At 35.9% G+C, this 6,617-nt stretch overlaps 1 pseudogene; it reads left to right on the forward strand.

Annotated features, from left to right (window-relative positions):
* The first annotated feature begins 3,876 nt into the window (after positions 1 to 3,876).
* Positions 3,877 to 6,309, forward strand: LOC139442180 (SCAN domain-containing protein 3-like; annotated as a pseudogene).
* Positions 6,310 to 6,617: the final 308 nt, after the last annotated feature.

The following is a 6,617-nucleotide window of genomic DNA, read 5'->3' on the forward strand; positions in this document are numbered from 1 at the left end:
TACAGAAAATCCATGGGATTCACGAGGTATATGCAGTTGGGAGGTATCAGTAAATACATCCGGTCTTGTACCCAGATAGGGTTTTGCCAATGTCATCTTCATTACAGTGTGTTTTGTATTACCAGGATTTTAAATATTTTCAAAATTAAATATTTTTTTTGGTTGCGTGGGGTTATGTCTCAAAACTTAAAGAATAAAGTTTTTATCCTACACTGAACTATTGAACTGGGCTACCTAACTTAAGTGGTCAATAAACATGTTGCTGGTACAGTCAACACTTTAACCACTGGGCTACCTTACCTGAGTGGGGCATAAAACATATCATCATACCGGGTACCTCCATGTCAGAAGGATGAGATCTGATTGTTTCATGTGATCTTGATAAAATACTACGTATCCCGCCAGAGCAGGAGAATAAATCCTTTATACCCTGTCATGAAGAAGACAGGCTGCACATGGACCTCTGAGCTTGAGAATAAATCCCTTAATCCCTGGTTCAAAGCATAAAGCTGCACGCTTTTTCAGAGAAATAGCACAAGTTAACCTCAGCTCAATCGAACAGCTGTTTCTATCCATATTGAATTTGTTTTAATTCTTTTACAATGGCAGATGAAGACAAGTCGGTAAGATTAATTCATTTTAACAGTATAATTTTGGCATTAAGTAAATGCTTTTGACTCCCTGAACCAAGAACAAGGAACCACTAAGGGTAATAGCATAATTGATTTTACCTGTGAAATTATGCATAACCGTCAAGCAATCCCCAACACACAGGTAACTCAATCCCATTTTAGACACATTATGAATGAGCATGTAGAAACCCCTTTGAATCTTAGCTCTACTGTAGGTGGGTGTTGTAGCTGTTTTACTTCTGATTTCCTCAGGTGAACAATTGACTTGCCTTTGCTTGTGTTTCTATGGGTGCCACCGGTCTGTCAGGTTTTTAGCAAACACCTGGTATCATCACTATTTCATAGTAATTCATAAACACATGCTCATGATATAGTTGGAATCATACACTCTTTTGGCAGAGATTTGTTATGAATACGGAAAGGGTTTTGCGCTTATATTTATTCTAATTTCCTTCATAGTGACAATTTGCTGTTCACAGAATTTATTTAGTGAACATGTCTACAAGCTGAACTGGTCTGCACCAATCAATATCTGATTCAGTTACAATCCACAGGCCATTTTCCCAGTTTCAACCTGTTCATATGACCTTTGATCACTTTGGTAGTGACTGATATTGACCAAACTTGACCTAATATAACTCCTTTTATGAGAACCAATTCATCTGGAAACCTGTATCAGACTAATGTTTGTCATGGCAGGTCAGCTACTATCTGGCTATTGTTAATTGGTTTGACTGCTTCTGAAGTTTACTCCAGTCACACAATTACAATAGGCGTTTGCAGATTTACATCTCTTGTTCGGTATTTTATGCCTGAAAATGTTATTTAGAAATAGTGTTAGCTGAAGCATAACCGTAAGGGATAAATGTGCACTACAAAATTCTGTTTAAATCATGTGATAATAAAATATTCTGAAATAATTAATATATATCATACTAGTACAATATTCCTTGTAGTGTTCTAAAAGACCATTAGGTGAATAAAACCTTACAATGAAACATATGTGACAGTATAACCATCACTACCTTCAGATTCCTTCTACAAGGAAAACCGACCGACCCATCGTGTGTCATAAACATCCTGTCACCCAAGTCACTTTGACAAGAAACATATTTTTGAAAACTAGAGTTTTATGAATATATAATAGCTCTGTTTCCCATCAGCAATGAGTCAGAAGCATCATTTGAAGCAAAAACATGCACCATATTTGTTTGTGTATAATACAAACACATCATATTGGGAAAAATGTTATTTGATCTCAAAATCTGATTGATCAAAATGTACTGTTAAATGTCATTTGTAGCCTTACAAATCTTTGAATAATTCTTTCTTTTATTGTTAAAAGACGATACTTATATCAGATAACATTCTTTAAAACAATACATATACATTAAACGTTGTGTCCGAGCCGAGAATTCAAGGCGACGAAAGCCGAGATGTCATTTGACTTACATTACACGCGATCGCACAAAACGATGGAAATAATAACTTAGATGTAAGTTTGATTACTTTTAGATATATTTTTGTTGATTTTATTTATCAGTTTGTATTATATATTTAAAGATTTGCTTAAAACGTCTTTATTTTGCTCTTTGACATGTTTGATGCAGAACTGTTGTCGAAATGTGTGTCTGAGAATTTTAATTTCAATAACATCGCGGGAAATAGTGAATAATTTTTTAATTTATAGATAAAAAATGATTAATTGAAATGGAATATGTATTTCAGACATTGTGAAATGTGACAGATTTAATAAATGAATGATATTACAGGTAGATCTAGGTCCATAAAAATATATACTATTTTGACGTGACATGAGATAAACACATATTGATGATTTGAGATTTGCCGAGCGCGCTCCCCCGCCTCGGCCTCGGTTAAACGGCTCATCGTCTATAACGCCCACCAATTATTTGGACCCCATTGGTAGCGTTGTAGCGAGGGACCACTGTATGTATATCATCTTTACCTGAAATATTTTTCTTCATTTAAGGACTATTCAACAGAAATATTTAATATTTGTTCAGTTTGTCTGGTCCAGGCTCCATTATTTACATGCTTCCATCATAAAGCTTGAATATTACTGTGTGGTGTTCAACAACAAACTTACACATGTTCACTTTGTTCAGGATGGTGGTCTGCTTAACTGTTCAGTGTTGTCATAAAGCAAATCTCTCGGGGTAACAGAAATTGTGTGACGATGTTGCTGCATTGCAGAGTAATGTCATAAGCTTTTCACGGCTGTTGCTGTACCTGCACATACAGACAGATACTAATCCATCATGACAAGTTCTCTTTACAAGTTTAATAAATGTAATGTGCACATTGTCCAGTTTGTAGCTGAAATTAGGAACTTGATATGTAGGAGCTTTTACTTGTGAAACCATTAGCTGAAGCTGTCATATGACGAATATGACAGTGTGAGTGAATGAATTAAACACATAAAAACCCAGAATTATTTATCTATTTACCATATTATTTAAGCTGTACAACTTATATTCTGGTAATAAAGAATTAAAAAACAAAAGAAACAAACAAACAACTTTCTAAAAAAGTATTCACAAAATAAATTATTTCTACACTGTAATTGTATGAGGGAAAGGGTTTTGTAGTACTTATCTCCACATAACATTGTGTCAGCTTGCTGCAATGTGTGACATGTATGGGGAGTGGCAGTGATTCAAGCTGCACTTGTGTGATTGCATGCTGATACTCCATCGAGGTCACGCGTTACACTAAGAGTCACTGAATGTTGTTTGTTTTCTGTTTCAGTCAGCAAGAATTCATTCGAAAAGTCCTTCAGTCAATATCTTTCGGGGCAGGCATGAATATTTTCAAAATAAATATGATATGTTCTCCAAAAGTTTGGAAAAAAATATAAAGGAAAACAAATTCATCTGACAAAATATTGCATCAACATCATCGCAGGCTCCATCGTTTGGCCCTCACTCAATGCAAGTTCAAAGTCACATTAACTCACACCAAAGACATATATATGTTACAGGAAACAAGTATAATCAGTGATTAAGTCTAATAACTGGAAATTTCAGTGATTATGTCTAAAAAATGATTCACTCGGTGGTTATGTCTAATTACTGAAATCTTCAGTAATTAGACATAATCACTGAAATGAACCAAGGGATTTGATACTTGTTTACTGAAAGCATATCCCTGCCTTTTTATAATAACTTGTGAGAAGGCTTCATCTGAATTTACAGCACAGGTTGTAACTGAATTGAAACTTATGTGGCCCTCATTGGTGATCGTGCACGGAAAGCCTCGACATCCCCAAAGCCAAGGTTCTGTAGAGAGGGCGAACTGTGACATAAAAGACATTCTAGTTGCATGGCTTGGAGACAATGACACCAGTGATTGGAATGTAGGACTTAAGTTCGTCCAGTTTCAGAAGAATTCAAGTCTCCACGGTGGTATCAAAACCTCACCATTTGCAGCTCTCTTCGGATCTGATGCTCGGACTGGCCTTGCATCTTCAACCCTCCCACAGGAAGTTCTTCAGCGACTGCATCAGAAGATGATCTACTTTCGGTCATTGAATCTCCTGTTTCCAATGCTGACAAGTCATTAGAAGAGCCCATTCCATCATCCAGTGACGCGTCAGAAGTATCTACTCAAACACCGCCTGCCTCCCAGGAAGATCAAGTAACAGCACAACTTAACAGCATCATGCAGAACAGAAAAAGAGCCAGAGAAGCACAAGAAGAACAAGCCCAGTGCATGGTGAAACGCAGCAAACGTGTTTTGGGGCCTGTAAGTGTTGGAGACAATGTAACTGTTCCTATCCCCCATGTCGACAGAGGAAGAGGTGATCCACGGAACATAATTGGTGTAGTTATTGAGTGTAGTGACAATGACATGTTCACAATTGCAGTCGAGGGTGGTGTGCTAAATAGGAAATATTCCCGTAACCAGTTTCATGTATGTGTCACCAAACTGTATAATGCTGACGATTTCAATACCGATCGAACACTCTCTTTGCATCAAGCGGTTCAACTTGACTCAGTCTGTGGTGGTCAAGGCTTTGTAAGGTGTAATTGTGTTGGAACTAAACGGTGTGAGACCAATCGCTGCAAATGTTTTAAGGCCAAGATTTCAGTAATTAGACATAACCACCGAGTGAATCAGTTATTAGACATAATCACTGAAATTTTCAGGAATTAGACTTAATCACTGATTATACTTGTTTCCTGTAACATATACACGTATATACATATATACGTCTTTGCTCACACCAAGCGAAAATCAGTTCTTAAAGGGCATGTCAACATAACAACTTTGCAGATATTGATTTAAACATATTATTAAACATTTTATTCAATAAATGAATCTGGATTGGTAAACAAGTCAAATGACTTATGTTAATACCACTCCAGTACAAAATAATTAAAAACATATTTTAAGTAAAATTGATATATATACATTAAAACAGAACAAAAACAAGTGGTCAACAGTTTGGTGCAGTTCATGGAAAGGTGTTCAAATATTAAGAAAAGCAAGTCATCAACTATTTAATACTTAGTACTTATATTAAAGTACGAATTAAATCTAAGTTAATACATCAGTGCAAATCTAACAGTGTAGGATGAACATATGGACCGAATTCAAAATATCTAAATTGACAGATTTTGTTTCATTTTCATTCCCATCAAGAACTGAATTTTAACGGTAATCTTTCAAAAAGAAAAACGAATTGTTTCTAATAATGTATTTAATTAGGGCATGTGAAAAAATAATGCAGTATATCTTCAAAGGGATAGCCTCAAGAGCATGATGCGTTCGCTACAACCGAGTGTGAGGTGAAAATGGATTATCTGACAGAATCTGGTACCATGGTTTACGTTAAAATATATATGCAGATATTAGTACTTAAGGACATACCTGTTCACAAATACTTGACCAAAATTAAATTTTAAAAGCAGAAATAATGTAAAACAGGAAAAATCATCCCCTAAACAAAATTTTCCTCCATGGAGGGGATTCGATAGGTACAAATTCACGTGAGCATGGTGATTGGTAAGACAATAGGGGATTAAGGGGGGCATATCACACTTGACACAACTGATTGGTGAATATCTCACAAAGTATAAGAACACAACTAATTGATGAACTATACTCACATACACTTTACTGAGTGACAACTTTTAAAATATGTATCAATGTGTGACTGAACATATTAATTGTTTAATAGTATGATTAGGGCTATAAAACTAGTTATAGACAAGAAACAGTTTTCCACTGTGGCAAATGCACAAGTTGATATACAGTTTCTTCCCAAGTTTAACAGGGGTCGGTACTTGGCTTTTGCCGGATACATATTCACGATTAAGACCGGACTTCAAACTTCCATTAATTGGAAATATTCTAGTAGAGGAAGCCCGACCACAATTAAAACACCAAAGATGACATTGTCACGAAGCACAATATCAGTCACTCAGAAGTGGGCCGATGCCAACAAAACATTTCGAGGGGTGGCATCCAAGTCTGTACAATTTATTGAGATACTGCAGGTTGAGCTTGATAGTACTGTGATAACAAGCCAGTTAGTTTGATATCCCCCAAGAAGAAGTTTCGGAACCTTGACCATGCCTATGAGAAGCAGACGCGACAACTTCTTGCCAACCAGAAACCAGTTAACAATTATAACAATGCAGATTGTTAATTGTTGTCTTAATTATTCACACATTCAACAGTGTATACAATGTTGTTATTCTTGTAGGATTAACAGAAATAGCAGAAGCAGTATATGTATAGCTGCTAACTATCACACATAAGCGAAAACAAACCTTAAAAAGAGACAGTCGAATAGGCTGATTCATATCATCAGATTGATTAAATGTGAAATTAAGACAACAAAAGGCCCCTCTCTGGAAAGAAAAATAATTCAGTATTGATAACTATGTCCTAGATAAGCTAACTTCAGTAGTTTCTGAGAAAACTTGTCCCCATGGCATGCAGTATGCAATAAGT

This window comes from Haliotis cracherodii, unplaced genomic scaffold, assembly GCF_022045235.1.
Source record: "Haliotis cracherodii isolate W230 unplaced genomic scaffold, xgHalCrac1.p SCAF_5, whole genome shotgun sequence".
Classification (NCBI taxonomy): Eukaryota; Metazoa; Mollusca; class Gastropoda; order Lepetellida; family Haliotidae; genus Haliotis; species Haliotis cracherodii.